This window comes from Pieris rapae, chromosome 2, assembly GCF_905147795.1.
Source record: "Pieris rapae chromosome 2, ilPieRapa1.1, whole genome shotgun sequence".
NCBI classification, from domain to species: Eukaryota; Metazoa; Arthropoda; class Insecta; order Lepidoptera; family Pieridae; genus Pieris; species Pieris rapae.
This window is the reverse complement of record NC_059510.1, coordinates 10,642,344-10,661,531: the sequence shown is the minus strand read 5'-3', so window position 1 is coordinate 10,661,531 and position 19,188 is coordinate 10,642,344. Positions and strand designations below refer to the sequence as shown.

The 19,188-nt window shown below is 32.6% G+C and overlaps 1 protein-coding gene across 1 annotated transcript in view; it reads left to right on the top strand.

Moving 5' to 3' along the window:
* The first annotated feature begins 787 nt into the window (after window positions 1-787).
* LOC111000669 overlaps window positions 788-19,188 on the top strand; it is a 50,977-nt gene continuing 32,576 nt past the window's right edge. The window contains exon 1 of the mRNA XM_045632342.1: window positions 788-1,196. The gene's annotated coding sequence lies outside the window, so the exon portion shown is untranslated. The remainder of the gene's footprint in view (window positions 1,197-19,188) is intronic.

Here is a 19,188-nt window from a genome sequence, read left to right as displayed (position 1 = left end):
ACTGAGGATTTGACATTTGAAGATGTCTCTGAACATTATTTTCTTTTTAATTTGATGGCTGCCTGCTTTTAAATGTTTTTTAGCTTATTAATAATAATATAATAAAATAATATGGGTTTAATATTAACATTTTTGATTGTGATTACGCAATTGTAATGCGTAATGTTATGGAATTTTTTTATGCATAATTTAATTTTCTTGTATTTAAAGTGGAAGTGACAGCTGTGATAGTCGAGTCTCGAATGTATGACCTCAGGGTGTAGACTGTAGGACCACTTGTTTAATCAATAATAAGGTTTGGGTTAAACTATCTAGCTAAAAAGTATTTATTTATAGCACTAGTCTAATATGTTACTTACATTTTATTGTTTTAATTATTTCTCCTGTCATCGTATTAATTGATATTTTTAGTTGCATCGTCATGATACCACTCAGAAAAAATATAATATAATTAAGTATCACATAATTAATTATATTACGGATATAATAAATCTAACATACCGCATTAATATGCAGTTTGTATTATTGATTGATAAAATTCTTGAAAACGTTTTAAATAGCACTAAACATTATGTTATTTTATTTAAAATATATAAAAATTTGAGGAGTGCCATCTGATTTCGCCAGTAAGAATTACTAAGCATTATAATGGAACTAAGTTGAACAAACATCATAAGCTTTTAACTTGCAACATAGGCACGTGCTACTTTATTTAGTAGGATTAAAGTGTATGCATTTTGTACAGTGACTATGCGACCGCCATTTTGAATTTGACATTCTTGTTTTGCTCGTTGAGCGTAGCGGATGTGTGTTTATTGGTGACGCATGCGTGAAGTGACAGTCAGTGTCGATAAAATCTTAACTCGGAAACTTTCTGTTAAGTTTACTAACAAAGCTAATACATGAAATTATCTTTATTATGGAGCGATACTTAGGTTTTAATTTAAATTTACATATATTTTACATTCCAAGTGAGCCGCGGCTTCAAATGTGAGCATTCCAAAGCGAATGTTGAACTGTGTTTTTTTTGTCAGTGATTGTTTTCGATACATTTAAAATTCTGTAAAGATCAATTCTATGGAGTATGGACAGTGGACTCATTAAGACCCCTACAATAATATAGTGATATAGTTTTGTTTTGCGTTTGCTTCGTTGTGATTTTCTTTCGAAAATCGCAAATCGCTGAAATAGTCAAGGTAAGAAATTTTAATTAAATAGTTTTGCAGGATACGTTTTCTATTTTTTTAATTTAAGCGAAAAGTAAGAAATCATAAATATTCAACTTTAAAGCGTTGTATAATCTTATACTTACTAAATACCTAGGTATATGAAAATAGTATTTTATATCTTATTTTTTGTTTCGAAATGATATGTTACATTCATATTTGCCTCTCAAATATATTTTGAAATAAAATTCAAAATAAAGCGAGATATAAAATAAGAAATTGTTCTTACAGACAATAAATTGGGAAAATACTTAGGTATATTCACCAAGCAATTTTTCGTTTTTTGGTCGCTTCAGAGACTAATTTTATAATTTGGTGGTCAAGATACTAGGTTATACTATAATTATGTTTTATTTCCACTTAAACAGCCTAAACAATATTATATAGGAAAACACCAATATTTTTCCTTGAGGAAAAATAAAACTATTTTGTGGTTAAAACATTCTACTCTTCATCAAAGCTCAATCAATACTATCCAAGTGACTTGCTTTGTGGCTTATTTTAAATCTTGTTAAAAGAGTGTTGTTAAACAAAGTTTATACAATATAAAGTGATAATAGCCAGTACCAGATTTTATAATTAAAAGTCAATCATCTTTTCTAGATATATATCTATACAAAAAGAAGAACCAGGTAACACTTTTATTTTAAAATTATTAATTTTTGTTTCAGTAAATAATATAATCTAGTGTTAGTTTGGAATAGGCATTACATTAGATTTCAAAGAGTAAAATTTTGTCACTACAAAAACCTATAATCATATAAGATCTCTACACCTGATAACAGATATCATACACAATGCTTAATCTTATCTATGTAGGTTTGTCTAAAGCTTATCCAGAGAAAACATGGTTGTCTTTCATTGTGTTAATCATTTAATGATAAACATCTTAACGAAATTATAATTTTCAGTGCAAAATCTAATTATAAATCTAAATAGAAATGAAATATTACGGTTAAACAAGTAAGACAAACACAATGAATTTAAAATATAGATTCTTAATAGTAAGAACCACAGAAAAAGCTATTCATTACAGATAAAAAATAATACACCGCTAAATTAAATCTGTAGAAAACATTTAAAATCCAACATTCGATTTTCAAATGAATTGATTTCTAACGTCGCGACTCTACCGTAGAGCACAAAATCGCATTAGCGTTGCTCTCAACCGGTTCGAGGAGTTCAAAAAAGCCCGCAGCCGTTGAATTTCGAGGTCGCAACCCAATTGGGGTCCGCACTTTGTAGTACACTTTCTCCGAGAGTGACGCGCCCAGACTTTTCACCGCACAGTCTACAGGTGCAAGCTGGGGTGACAAATCATGTAGGCATGCGAAATTTCGCAAATGTAAAAGAAATCTTGTAAACAAATATTTTTATATAAAACGAGCACACGGGCAAACGAGCCTGCGGGACACCCAAAAAGGGCAGTCATCGCAGCCGATAGACTCCCATTTTTAGTGGTTGCGTTGCCAGCGTTTAAGGGCCGTACGTTTGAATTTTGAATAGTTAAAGGTCGTATCTCTCAATAAAGACCCCCGCCGGTATTCGATTCCACAGTGTGCTAGTTCGCAAAATAAAATGCCTTGTGAAACGGACTGTGGAACATTTCCAGCCATCAAGGTGATGTTGGTGAAATTTAGAATTCATACGGCTCGTACAATGCTGAAACGAGGCAGGAGGGCTCATCCCAAACAATTCTTCAGAACACTCATCGAACTACACGAATCTGAAATCGGTCAGACTAAGACTATATGTGAGCTAAAATCCAACTACGTTTGCTTTACGCCGGAACGCCCCTAACATTTCCGGTTCTTGTGTCAAAGTCAAATTGACAATTAGCATTCTTTGAGTGACACCTATTTACCTTACCGGCAACCATTAAGGACATATGTTAGTGAAATTTTAAAATAATAAATCAGATACAATATTCGCGCATGAAAGATGTACTTATATATTTACCAGTTATAATAGATGCATGAAATATTAATTATTACTTAGTGGTTTTGATTTTCAATTAAAAAACTAACATATTCTTTAACCTAGTAGTTTGCGTTCGACTTATATTCAAATTAGTACAGTGATCATAATCAAGTGTCGTGCGCAGAACGCAGATCGCCTGTGAAAATTATCAAAAGGCCCAAGGCTTGATACAGCTACGTTATCACAAAACCGCTGAAACAGTAATAATATCGAAAGTAAAGAATTAAAAATTACAAAGCCGTATCAAGTAGATTTAGGAGAATATTTGCATTTTGGTGAAATAGTTTTTATTTAAATGCCCACTTTGAGAGCGTGACGTGTTGTTTTAAACTCGCATCGCAATTTAAAAACTGAAGTTCATGTGTTTTGATAACTGAGCTGTTTTCTTATTAAACTAGCTTTGTATGTTCGGTCGTAGCGTGGTGTTATAACACATTAATGCCCATATACATTATCAGGAATTAATCCACAGTCTCTGATTGAAAACAATCTAAGATCAGACCGTGACAGTCGATCGATCTCTCTCGCATGCTAATAACCAAACCCTACGAAGTCAATCCATTTTTAGCGACGGATAGACTTCAATCTCTTCGCTCTTTACACTCATATTTGATAATCCATATAAACCAAATAAAGTAAATAAAACCGTACAAATAATATTAAAGTATACATGTCTATGTTTAAAACATATCAAATATCTTTTTAATTTTAAAAAAAAACTGGTGTTAGTTAAAATTTTAAGATTACATTTTGAATTGAACCATTATCATAACTGCGAGCACTGTTCAGTGTTGTCCTATTGTGTTAGTGTTCAATTGTCTACATAGACAAATTCTTTTCGTAGACATCCGAATTACGAACCTACGAAACGATATTTACTATTACACTATTTTCTCAAGTTTTCGTCATGTAACTTACAAGACGTAGTTGTCATTGAAATGCTAATTACTCGTTATCTTTAAATTTTTCTTGACATTTCAAGTTTAATGTTCTAAATCTACTTTGTTAAAATGGCAAAAGTGGTGACGTGCATACAATTTTTTACCCATTTTTAAATCTTTAAACTCACTTGGGAATAGAAACTATTTAAATCTTTCAAGTAGTCAATGCATACCAGATGCTACAAACTAAATATACTTGAATATGAAAAAGATTTCTTTCGTTTTTTTTATTAACTATACTTTTGGAGTGCGTAAATGATGACGCAAAACATAGGTTATAGATCGAATATTATTGTGACATTCTTATCGTTTTGTTAATTTAGTCAGTTTTACTTAGCCAATATAATGGCTCCTTATAACACGGTAAATTAGTTCCTCGATAGGCGTATTCTCGCATAACGATTCAAGGGGATTTGAAATCGGATTAATAAATAACTATGTAAAAAATAAGTGCGTACAAATCATTATAATTGTCACAGTACTGAATTATGACGTGTAAAACCACGCGTTATATAGGAGAAAAACCGTGTTATACGAGGGACTGGAATCGCGTAATATCAGAAGGCGTTATAAGAGTACCGTGTTATAAAGGGGTTTACTGTACTGTACTGGGCCTATCTTTTGTTTTAGCCAGCATTAGCCGTCACGGCTCCAAGCATTCTGCACTAGAAGCCTATGACGTCATACGTTTTTGAACCTAGGATTGACCATTCGGGTCTTAACCACAAATGTAATGTTCGGGGGTCAGATATGGCCTTGAAATGAGTACGATATCAAGTCGGAATATATATATTATATTTATACTGCTATAACTGGCAGTGATCTGCCGGAAGTACTGATTAAATGTATACAATTTTACCCTATTGTTTAAATATTCATTAACTTAAAAGGCCGGTATCGCACTTGCGAGCCTTCTACCGGTGCGAGTGTTTGCCTCCTAGCATATTACAAATTTAATTGTCTGCGGTTCAAAATTTCGCGGAAATTATAAAGATGACATTTACCTGAGTATTGAGATCATCATTCTAAAGAGAACAGAAAAAATTGTTTGAGAATTCATAATACATACGTCAATTATTCAACGATTTTCGAATAGAACTGCCAATTTGGCAAACAAAGAAAATCATTAATATTTATACTACATAAATGAAGGTTACAAAGATTAAGGCTAACTATAAAGTTATTGATTATCTAGTTGATAAAAGGGACTGGGACTAGTGCTGGGCAGGCTCCCTCTAATTAATTTGATATATTTGTTTTAAATATTGTTTGATGATTTGCTTTTTTAAAAGAGTACCGAGAGTTTTTTACGCCGGCTTTTTCTCTCGGCCTACACCCTCTGTCTTCTTTGCCGATGAGTAGGGATGCCTACAGGTTCGAATTGATTGGCGTAGAATAAGTGACACCTAGATGATCTTATGTTCCAAAATAAACGTATTTTATTTTATTAGATTCCTTTCGACGAAAACGCTGAAAACGCTTGTTCCGCCGCGCCTGTGCATCTTCCAATATGTGAATTTGATTATGATTTTTATAAAACATGTCTCTCAATTCCAGAGTGAGTGAGATGCAACCAATAAAAAAAAAGTACTGGACCTTTCGCTTCGTTCGCTTATTTCTTGAATGAACCTAATATGTTCTCTTATTATCGAAATGAATTTGCTTGATTAGGACGTTGATCCTTACAATTTAATTAACGACTGTTCTATTAATACTATAATAAAATATATATAACGACTCGTAGCAAATACGGTTAGTAGTTAAAAAAAGTTTGAAGCGAATTAAGTTCGGTGGCAGTTGTTGCAGATTTGTTCAAATGTATGTTAAATGTAATGTTTGTTTGAAGCTGGGTACAACCGGCTTTAATTATGTAACATTATTATAACTAAGATAACAATAGTGAGGTTGCAACGCTGGTTTAACAAAAAACTATCTTGACTTATTGAAGTGTTCGTATATCTAGGTGACACTTTTGTCAAAGACATTATCGAAAACGAGAATTATAAATTACAATTTATTGGTAAAAACAAAATGGCTTATTTTGGCTTCAAGTCTGCCATGATTGCTTGCATTTTGTTTACTCTTATTATTAATTGAAATAAGTATATATTCATACTAAGATATTATTAGTACATTCCTAACTCTACATCGCTTTTGGAACTGGTTTTCCAAAGCGCCACTCGTTCATTCATACAATGCGTCATTAGACTTGAATTACTACTGGTTATGAAATGTATGTATGTACATGCTTCTTGCTTTGTCATCGCATAATACTTATTTGAGACACGATGTATGTATATTATAACTAGCGGTAACGACTTAGAAATAATAGACACGAATTTGATGATACTGATTATGTAGTTGTCTCGGGGGACGTTGATTGGAACACCTCCAAGTGATTTTGGCTGCAATCCTGCTTGCTACTGAAAAAAAATACTTAGACTGTTGCGTCTAAGTATTTTTTTTTAATTTTGTGTAATGTATTAAAATTCGTAAACAAACCATCCATTTTCTACTTTTCTATTGGTTATTAGAGATGTGACATTTTGCATTAAAAAATCGATTTTTAATTACTTAATCGATTGTTTTTTTAGCATGAAAAATTGATAAAAATTAATCATTTTTGATATTTGACGAGCATTTCCAAATTTTAAAGTTTTTGAATAATGACCACCCCAGCTGTGCACCAGGACCACCATTGTGAAACACCAGAAACGGGCATGTCGTCGAGCCAAAAGTCGACAGCGTCTGTCAGGGACAAAAGACCACCTATTCGAAAGAAAAACTGATCACATAACAAAGGCCAAAGGCTGTAGCGCTGTAGTGGTGTCTTTTATCACCATCACTAAATAAGGAACAATATAAAATGGTGGAAAATTTCAGTTTATTTACTTTAAATATTTGATTGACAAATTCAAAAAGGCAGTAAAGATGCATGTTACAATGAACACAGTTGACTAAAATTAAGACGGCAAATGGCGACGTGTATCTCGCCCGTATACATACATATTAAGTTTCTCACGTAAATAAAATATTTTTTTTTGTAATGAGAAATAGTTATTTAAACAAAAAAAAATATTTATGTATGCATGTATGTAATTCAAGCCTCCATCATTTAAAAGAAAGTAATAGTGTCCTCATTCACAAGTTATAATTAAAGTGCCATTTAACAGGCCTCTTATCTGCAGTTATCTCTCCGGAAACGAACGTGTGATGTTTCTCGACTTATCTTTGTTGAGCGTGATAGCAACCCTTTTAACAATGACAGTAAAAACGAAATGTATGTTCATTTTCGCTTTATTTAACCCTTTCAAAATATTCATAAATAATCACTAAAGTACATAAATGATTGGGATTGATTTGCTCCAGTTCAAAGAATTTGTATTAAAAATGGCGATTATAAACAGTGGCGCAGTTCTTGCCAGTTCTTCATCCCCCTCTACTTTCTCTACGGTCTCTTACGAACTGGTAGTAAATGTAAATTTAAAATTAATTATCATCTTTTCTGGTGTTCATAAGTACCTATATGAATAAAGTTTGAGTTTAATTTTAGTCCATTGCCGATAGCCAATAGATAAACGAAAATGTGCACGGTGCCATTGCCATGCCACTAGGCGAACACAGCTCTATTTCACTTCTTTTGTTTTGCATCGCTATTAATGAATTCTTTAGATTAGCTTTTTAGTATTAATATTCTACATTTTTTTTATATAACATTGGGTTATGCACTTCTTCACTCATATTTTTTTTTACTAGGGTTTTGCCTGGAAGGGATCGCTTATTAGCGATAAGGCCGCTTGTTGCATACCTTGTAATTTTTTTGTATTGTGTTATTTGTGTTTCTTTTATTAGTATTGCAATAAAGTATAAATAAATAAATTTTTAAACTCGAACAATAAGTTCTCTTGAATGCATTTTAGGTTAAGCAGGTCACTTGGTTAATTGACTTCGGTGCAATACCTAACACATGTTTATTATTCCAACTCATTTCCAGCACTGGGGTTTCATATTTCAAACGGAAATTTCATTCTGTACCTAGAATGGGTGTTGAACACAATGGGCCATATTTACAAGTGAACAATTGAGATGTATTGCGTTGCTTTGTAAAGGTTGCCATAATACATATAATGTTCTTTGACTAGCGGCCTATAAATTATTACGGGATAGAAGTTAATAAATAACATATGTTGGTGAAAATCAATCGTGCTAATTTACTGGGCGTCAGATTTCTGTATCTCTTTCATAATGGTCAATCTAATAGTTAAGGGAACAGCCTGGCACCAATCAATCAATCAATCAAAATATCTTTATTCATATAGCTAAACAAGTACACTTATGAACGTCAAAAAAATTAAATTATTTCTAAATTTACATTTACTACCAGTTCGCAAGTCAAAGGCGTAGACGTAGAGTTATAAAAAGCTTTATTGATTAATTTACTTATAACGAGGGCTTTGAATTTATTTAGTGATTATTATTCTCTAAATTCGCTTGGGAGTTTGTTGTAAAAACGAATACAATTTCCATATAAGGAGTGGTTTATCTTCTGGAGCCTGGTTGATCATACACTCCAATTAGTTCTATGTCGTGTAAATAAAAAATTAATAAAATTAATTTCTATTTTGTGTAATTTTAAATCTGACGCCCAGTAAATTAGCACGATTGATTTTCACCAACATATGTTATTTATTAACTTCTAAAGTCACCATTAATTGTTTTAAAATCATTTAATTTCTTTGTACATACAACAAGGCTTCAAGAATGTATTGACCGGATAATGTCATAATATTTAAACTAAAACTTATTGCGTACCGACTCACTCGGGGAAACACAACTAAATAAAAATTTAAAATAACATGAATCACTAGAAATGAAACTAAAACTAGAATGCAAAGAAAAACTAATCTTTATCACGAGGCAGAATAGAAGTCCTCAAACGAAGTAGAATTTAAAGACTCGTCTGATATGAAGAGGTAAAGAGATCCAAAGCAGGATTTGCACAGTAAATCATTCTAAAGGAAACTGTGGAATGCCCCGAACATTGTTATTTTATCGGTACACAGCTACTGTGCACTTATCACAAATTAAACTCTATTACCAGCGTCATAAGACATAACTAACAGTGTAGTGGCGTTACTGATTAGATAGTCGTGTCAATATCATAAAACGGAAAATGTAAAGGTTGTTTAACAAAGAAATGAATCACAATACGTTGCGAGGGTATGCGGGTATAACCAGAATTGTGATATAAAAACTTTGAATACCGCAAAATACCACATGGCGATTTTGCAACTTTTATGTTCTTTTAGTGCCTCTACTTTAATTGGCCATCAGTCGTGAAGAGTCTGTCATCTGTCAGATGCAGCAACTCTTCCGCAGTCACAATATCGGTCGAAACGGGTCTGCTATTATTTCGCGTATCTCAGGAGGCAAGCAAGTAGGCTAGCTCGTAAATAGATTATTAATTTAATCTTCTTTGAAAAATTCCATAATTAAATTACAAACTATCGCCACCATACCAAAACCTTGCAGTATTGAATACGTGTTATCAAAGTACTTATATCTTTTGGACTAAGTTTTAAATTAACATCCTTGTACAATAGGATGTTATCAACGTAAAACCCCAGTGATATGTTTTGGGCGCATTTGCACAGCTGTTGCCTGCACATTCTTTGGAAATGACGTGCTTCGGTTTGCCCACGCGCAACGAAACCTGTGAGGATTGACCACAAGCCACACTTTCATATCGTGTTTTAAAGACTTTAATAGATCAGTGGTCAGCCATATCGGTCAGTATACTTCTAGAACGCCTCCTCTAGCCCGAGCCTCCACACCAGCGTTCTTGTGTGTGTCTATGGCTAACATACACTTAAAATATGGGTTTATTATAACATATGGTATATGCTTGTTTGCATATAAAGTAAATCAAGTTGACAACTACAGTATATTCTCTATAGCGACGGTAAAATTTTATAATTTTAAAGCGAGTTTGATATATGTATGGTCTATAGAGAAATTGTTTGCTTAACGATTTAGAAAAAATGCTTGTATTTTTATTCTATATATATTACAATTTTTATTACATATATATTGCATTTTTTACAACTTGGGTAACATTATTGTAGTGTTTGTGTATTTTTTTCTTGCAAATAAAATTCTGCCTATATTAATCAGTGATAATGTAGCATTGTAAAAGAATTTTCAAAATCGGTCCAGTACTTTTTGAGCCAATTCGTTATATAAACACATGGATACAAATCTTTCCTCTTTATAATATTAGTTTTTTAATTCCGATTTTTACAGTAAGTCAATGAATACTTATACAATAGAAAACTTATTTTAAACAAAACCAAAAACCATAACCTTTTTTTAACTAAGTAATTATAAGTAATGCAGAATTCTTGTGAATTTAGCCAGTGTGCAACTAAATCCGTCTCACATGCAATAACATATATGTATATCATTAGGTATGATGTGTTTACTTAAGTAAATAAATATAGATACAAATACGGCAACATATTAATCTAATTCAAAAACTAAATAGTCTTACATGAGAATTCACATTTATCTCTTTCCCCTAATTAGTTATCTTCAGTCATTGCTGAGATACTGTAAAACGAAGGTTTCAATGTTTTATCTGAAACACTTGACTTGGCCGTGAATATAAATTGGTTAGATAAGCGTTGCCGCTTACATAATTAAAACTTTTCAGAGTTAAATTTAAACCCAAACTGAGCATTTGGAACTGTTCTCGTTTTGTTTATCTGTCTACTACGACATTGGTTACGTTAAATCAAATTCAATTGTAGTCCCTTAGAAATTATGTATACATATATGTATCGAGTTGAAAAAAAACAAATTAAAAACTTTGTTATGGAATTTACTATTAGATTTCTGTTACGGAAGAGCTGGGAACACTGACACACGTAATATTGGAACTATCCAAATTCTTGCCAAAAAAATTTCCAAATTCCAAAAAAGTACTTTGTTTCTTACCATTTTTTGTCATCGTTTCTTAAATATAGGGTAAATGCAAAAAATATATGGTGGAATTGAGTAGTTTATCTATCCATTTTGAAAGATCGTTTAAATTGATTTTATGATGAAAATATATACATGTAGAATATGATTTTCGTAAGCCAAGTAAGTAATCTATTTCAGAAAAAAACTGATAAAATTACATATATAATATTTTACATAACGGTTCCTAAATCTCACACATTGTAATCCTATTTCTAATGAACGAAACGTTTATATTTTTAGTTAGAGACACTATGCCTTTTCTTGGAATTTATAAGAAAATTTTTAGGCAAATATTCAAACATGTTTTTGTAATTTATTTTGTTTTCGTTACAATATATTATTTGATCAATACAATGAAACACTTGTACAAACGACCTCGGAGCTCTCTTGGTACAAATAGATAGAAATTACTGTGAAATGTTTTTTTTTAAAACAGGCGGCGAACGAGCAGAAGGATTCTTAAGGCATGTATTCAGTTTGACTAGTGATTAGTGATTAGGAGAAAACAAGTGTGGACGGCGACTGATTAGCGCAGGTGATTAGTTGTCTGTATAGTAAAGTGATTAGAAGCGTGTTCTATTGTTTTGCGAGTGGACTGCGAGTAGTGACGTCGCGTGCGTCGTCACTCGCAGTTTGCCAGCCAGACTAAATGACAACTGAATTTACTTAACAGAGCCACTGAACATTACTTGGACACTTCTTGCACTACACACCTGCACTAATCAATGTCAGTTACTTATCACGTGCACTCGCACTAATCAAAGTGAATACAGGCCTTTATAGTGATGTGCCAATTGACATTCACATTACCCGAAGGCTCTCAAGTGCGACGTCGGCCTTTTAAGAATTGGTACACTCTTTTCTTGATGGACCCTAAGTGGAATTCGTTTAGAAATAGTAGTATTTTAGTACAGTGTTTTAGCGATGTCTGTTATAAGTTGACAGGTTAAACTTATAAATCACATACTTAACAAATCGTGTATCGAATTTGGATCAATGTCTTGCGCAACTGTCGTGATCGATGGAGCCCTGAATGTCTTGGCCTAATTTTCGTCAGCCTTTTAAGGCAACCGCTATGTACGCGAAGGATTATTTGAATTTGGAATGCACTAGCTTCCGTTGGCTACTTTGTTTTCGGTACGTATGTATATATATATATCACATTTGGCTCTTAGTAAAATTCACTGCCGTATGTCAAAAATCAATGTATTAGACATATATTGTACATTGCACTATAGTAATGTAGCTAATATATTAACAGTAGTGAATTGTAATAAAGAGCTTCTCGTCTTTAATTTATTAACGAATGTAGGAAGAATTTTTTTTTACTATTTTTAAAATTACTCCAACTTCGATTTAGTTCCCTTTAGAGTATAGACTATTTAAGATTTAAGTCGGTGCCTGGTAGATAGTACCGGTGACTCCAGAGCTGGTACTTTTCTCGTTCGAATAATTATCGTAATCCAGCGAGGAAATGCTGCCAGCGTTAAAGGTACGGCCACAGGGACCAAAATTTAAATTTCTTTTAGTTTTCTTTATATTATTACTATGTAGGTTACGAAAATTGTGAATTATAAACAATTCATTATTAATAATTAAACAAAATTGCTAGTTAAACGTAGTGTTCTCAATACATTTAAATGTTTATTCTAGATATAAAGGCGTTTTTTATATCTGGCCCCACGTTTTAAACATATAATTACTTAAACAAAAGTAATGCCCGAAATACATTCTCAATAAAAAAGACAGTAATTACAGTTGACGTCTTTTAACACGTGTTTATAAAACGTTTCATATTTAAATTTAATTGCGATTTAGTTTTTAATTTCCTTTTGACAAAAAACTGGGAAATACCGCAATATATTTACGCCAATAACTGGTAGTTGTTAAATTATATTGAAGAGTAATATATGTATTAAGTATCGACTATTGAATTTTCTTGTTGGTAAAGGGAATATAAGGGTAATTGGGGATGTGATTAGTGAATAGTTAATTTATTAACTTAGTTAGGTATATTAGTAAAATTGTAGTGTAATAAAAATAATAAATATTATTATATTATCAATAATAGAAAACTCAACATGGAAATAATTTTTGTTTCGAACTAATATTGAATAATATGTTAATTATACTAAAATAACAAATTGTCTGGGCCTTAGATTTCTGTATCTGTCACATGATCATTTGTCAATGGCCCAGTGGTTTCAGCGTGCGTTTCCCATCTCTGAGATTGTAGGTCCCCGGTTGTGCACCAAGGGACTTTCTTAATGTGCGCATTTTACATTCGCTCGTACTAGCCTATATTGACAGATTATCATGAACATATTTCAAAAACCCTTCCTTAAGGTTGTAGTGCCCCTGATACATTTCTCTCACAAAGTATAATAACATATACACACTGAGTTAATAAGAGGATTAATTATTGATCTCTTCTCTTAGTATGAATTTGTTAAAAACAGTGTGATACCTTAATTTATCTCAAAGTAGGCACGAAATAACTAATACCAATATTTCCCAAGCAATTTGACCGTTTAACTGTTAGCCCAGTCATATTAGGTAAGAAAAGGGGTCAACCTCGGAATGAAAGATAATAAGCTGCAAATTGGTATGAACCTTTGTTTTGTCATTCTAAATGTTGTCTCAAAAGTCACAATCGTTATCGTGTCCGCGTCTCAAGATATTCAAGGTCAAAGGTCACAAAAATCGGTTTTTCGCGAATATCTGGCTTCCTATCGGTTAAATGAGATTTGCATTTATTATAAAAGTTGTAGGCTATAAAATTCCCTACAACTTTTGTTTAAACTTTTTTTTCATACGACCAACCGTTTTGAAGGTAGAGCGCGAAGTGCACATCGTACAGTCATATACGGCCTAATGCAAGGTCAAGCGTGAGTTATGGTTATCAGTACGTTATAAAGTCAATTATTTACAATAATTATAATTATTAAACAATGCCTATTATTTATGTTCTAACTATTAATTATTTATATTAAATTAAAGTAAGTAACTTGATTATTTATATATAATTATTCATATTTAACTATTTAAGTATAAAATATTATTAATTCTGGATTATATATTTTAGTTTTATTTTAAGTTAAAATGATAGTAAGAGTATATATTTTACACATATTTTTATTTATTATTAAATACGGCATAATATACATTTATCAAAATGTGAGTTCAAATATCAAAAGTATCTTTGTTGATTTTAATTGTAATGAAATTGGAAATGGAAGCTAATTATCTTCTTCTTCTTCGTCTTCTTCTTCTTCGTCTTCTTCTTCTTCTTGTCGCTCAAAAATGTTCGATTCATTGTCATCATCCTCATTATCTGTCATGTTCATCTCCAAACCTTCCAGAATATCGGGATCATATGTATTTTCTTCATCGGGGTTACTTGGATACAGTGAAGCGTTGAGGCAAGCTTGTCCGTTGCACTGGCCGCAAGCTAAAGAACATTGTAGCCCTGATTTTCTGCATCCACAGCGGGAACCACAACCATTTTTGCAATTGCAAAATATTACGTTTAGTAGTTCGGCTGGTGCTGGAGGTAATAACGTTCGTATGGGCTCCAGGATTTCATTTTCAAGCATCCAGCCCCATTCTTGAGGTTCTAAGTCCTTCCCTAACCACGTTTGAATCTGGTAGTAGACACGTTTTATGTGTTGATGAGCTGCTACACTTGTTGGTGGAAGTGTTGACAGTTGTACAGGTTTATGTCTGTACGATGTGCACTTCGCGCTCTACCTTCAAAACGGTTGGTCGTATGAAAAAAAAGTTTAAACAAAAGTTGTAGGGAATTTTATAGCCTACAACTTTTATAATAAATGCAAATCTCATTTAACCGATAGGAAGCCAGATATTCGCGAAAAACCGATTTTTGTGACCTTTGACCTTGAATATCTTGAGACGCGGACACGATAACGATTGTGACTTTTGAGACAACATTTAGAATGACAAAACAAAGGTTCATACCAATTTGCAGCTTATTATCTTTCATTCCTAGGTGAAACCCCTAATATGACTGGGCTATGTGTTTAATCGACCGCATCGATTAGGTGTTGAAAAAAGGCAAGAAACCGAGTCCCGTGCTCTACCTGTGTCTGGCATTCCATACATTTTTGTGTCATTTACACGTGAATGCATTTTGTATGCAGTTTTGCATGTATTTTCGTAGTAAATTAAGTTAGTGAGAGAAGTTGGTATGTTATTAAAAACCGTTGCCATAGTAACACTAACTTGAACCACGTTTCATAGGATTTTACCCCCTTAACTTAATAACTTATCTCAATCCATTTCTGACCATCTGAGATAGACGTATTAATCCAAATATTGATAAATATGTGTTAACCAATAACCATAAATCCACGGATTGTAATAGCTAATAGAAAATAACAGTTCAACTGTGCCAATATCCTATCTTAACTTCGGCAGTTTTTAAAATAATTAAAAAGCTATTTGATGTTTTAAACATAGACATGTATATTTTAATATTATTTGTACGGTTTTATTTACTTTATTTGGTTTACATTGATTATCAAATATGATCGTAAAGAGCGAAGAGATTGCATTCTATCCGTCGCCAAAAATGGATTGTCTTCGTAAGGTTTGGTTTTTGGGATACATGTTATCTGGAGATAAGTTGATAACAACGGTTAATTCTTCGTCATTATAGGTTTGAGATGGACACTTAATGTTTTTTTTTTTAAATTAAGCCCACTATAAATATGTAGCATTTATTTATATGTACTCGCGGAAAATATAAGTGCCTGAACTGAAGGTTTGCAGGGGAAATTTGGAAAAATTCTAATGTTTTTAAACGGTTTTCCTCGTTACAAACATTTAATATTGTAAGCGATACGGAGAAAGGTGCCCCATCTTGTGCGTTGCAACCTACAATTGCGCAACAATTATTTGTTTATGCCAATAACTTGCATAATCTGGTCCGAACTAAAATGTACCAAGTATGTACTTTCGAAATGTTTCCAGTTTAGATCCGCATAGTATCGAGACGATTGTCATTTTTGTTTGACAACCTTCGTCTTTGACAAAATGCATTAGGAAATGAATTAAGCTAAGTATGATCATTCATACAGAGCACTTCTCATTCCTATTATGAAGGTCGCGTTTACTACTACCCTGCTGATGTCTTAGAAGGCTCATCTGATGTTAAGTGATACTGCCGACCTTGCCAGCCTTTTAAGAATTGTTTCGCACTTTTCTAGAAGGGTCCTAAGCGAATGTACACACAGCCGAGGTTCGAACCGACGACCTCAGGGTTGAGATTCTGCTATAAAATTATATCCATACATAATTAATTTGTTCGCGACATAGAAATAGCCATTTGGCTGAGTTAATTGTGACTGTTCGAAGAACTTAATAGACGAGCATAGGATAGCAGAAGATTAATTATGATTACAGCTATCACTTGACGAAATACCGTTATTCCACTCTTCAATCGATACCAACCGGTTCTATGAATTGATTAATATTATCTAGAAAGTTTTGGTGAAAAGATTTCATCAGTATTTCACATTTCATTAGGTTTAAGATTTTAATGGCGATTGATGTTTTATATAGACATTTGTTAATAAATTGTTGAAAGAATGTCTGTCAGGGAATTTAAATAGTTGTTGCATAAACCAGAGACAATCTATTAATTAATTAATTAGGCACAGTGCAGACAAATGGCGGGCTTTGGAGTGATGATAAACATATGAAGTGTTTAAGTGTATCGAAAAAAAGGCTTTTATTATTATTAACAATCGATTTAAGTATCGCAATACAGTGAAATGCTGCCAGCATTAAAGGTACACAGGTCCACAGGGACCAACTCTAAATTAGTTTTAATTTTCAATTAAGAAATAAAAATACATTGATTAAAAAAATAGTATTTAGAAGCATTTAATATGTATTACTTTAATGACGTTCAAAATCATAATGTAGTGTACATTGTGATTTTGAAATATTTTTATATATATAACTATGTTAAGAGATAGATTAGTTAAAGTAATTGAATTATAAAGTTTTACGAGTAAAGATTTTAACACATTTGTGGTGCATGATAGTATTTATTTCCTGCATTCATTTAAATAATCGTCAACAGTGTAGGTCTGTATACCTTATAAAGAAAGATAAATGTGGTCTATAATACCTAGCCATTGTTCCATTAAAATGCAAGCATTATCCTTTCGTAAGCCGGATGTCCAAAACGGTGGAAAGAGGGCAGTCGCTTATGGGCGCTATTACTAATCGCCCGGGTCCAAGACCGAACTGTCATGAGCGTACATATAATAATATACTTAGTATATAGTATTTTTTTTAATTATCTCAAATATTTCCGGAATTCGAACCCGAAATGTAACACAATTTCAAAGGCGGGTTTGGTTAAGTAATATTATTAACACAAATCTTCGTCAGTGAGTTTTTGTTACATAAGAGATTTTATATAATTTTCGATTGAATGAATTTTGCCAATGTTTCGGGGATTAAACAACAATACAATTTCTGAAGATATTAACATCTTCCACCTTACTAACGAGAGTGTGATATTAAGAAGCAGGAAAAATGATTTTATTTAGCAGTAGTAACAATTTAGATTTTCTCGAAAAATATTAAATTGTAATTTGTTTAATGTTCAAGTTCAAGTTTTCTTTTTTTATCTATTAATTAACGTTATTTCTATTTCGTTCGTTTCAATGGTTTTGTTTTGTATATGGTCCGTTTTCTTTTATAATATGTATATATATGTATAAGATTAATTCTATTTTAATGTAATACTTATAGCGATAGTTTGAATTCATAAATTAGGCGCCCAATTACTTTATATATGTAAATAGGGTAAGCCTCTCAGGTAGAAACCAATTGGATTATAGGCTCGCGACGCGGGTGGGCCAAGGGCCCACATAATCAGAAGCCAACAAAAACATTAAACTAGACCAGATTCAATTATAAATATAGGTAATAAAACTGTTAATCATGTTTATTATTTATCCCACGAAAATTTAATATGAGTGTATTATTTTTCGCTATGAATTTATTTTTATCTCAACAATTTAAATATTTACTATTGGAATGTTATGTATTGTCGTGACTGCACCATTAACTTCTCAAGGTGGTCAAACAATATAAATTGACAAGAAATGCCACGACTCCTTCAAGGGTAACGAATAGAAGCCTTTTATAAACTTTGGCATTTGACATAGTAAATGATTGACGCTGATGATTAGTAGTAAACTGTAGACCAATAAATTTTATAATTTGTAATTCTATATTTGTTCAAAGCATCGCTGGATACAGAAGGCTGATAACAGATAAGGAGACACAGGGAGATTAACTAAATAAAATTTTTATGTATAGGTGCCGGCAAACATCTTGAACAAATGTCCTTGCCTGCGCAGAAGCGATTTTTAGGTTTCACTCGGAGAGGGGGTGTGGGGGGGGGGAGAGTGAGGTGTCAATGGCGTGATTGGTGAATCAGTTGACGTTTGGGTAAAGCGCAAACTTTCCCCCAACTTCTTGAGCATTAAATAAGGGGGTTATTTAATGCTCAAGAAGTTTGTCGGTATCTGTACCCACTACATTCCCCATTTGTCCTTCCTTCTAAATCTCACCGACCAGATTGAGCATTCTGGTCACCCTTTTACTACTTAATTAATTCAACGCTAAGCAAGTAATAGAACGTCATCGAACCATTTCAATTACCTGGCTTTTTGATCAACTTGCTGAACATCTTTCAGGGCGCTAGTTAAATAGCGCACTTAAAAGTCTAGGCTGTTAATTAAGCTAGTTGGCTGCGACATATTATACATATCGTGCTAAATTCTGTATTGGCGAATTCATTTGAAGTTTATTCTGCCTTAAAGATAACTTTGACATGTGGGTATTATAAGTGGGCTACCTTCTCGAGAGCTGTAAAAAAGCTTTACATACAAGCGAAGCTTTCATTGCAAACGAGTGTTTTTTTGTTAGTATAGGTCGCCGTTAACGAGTTTTACAATGTATTCGTTCTCTGT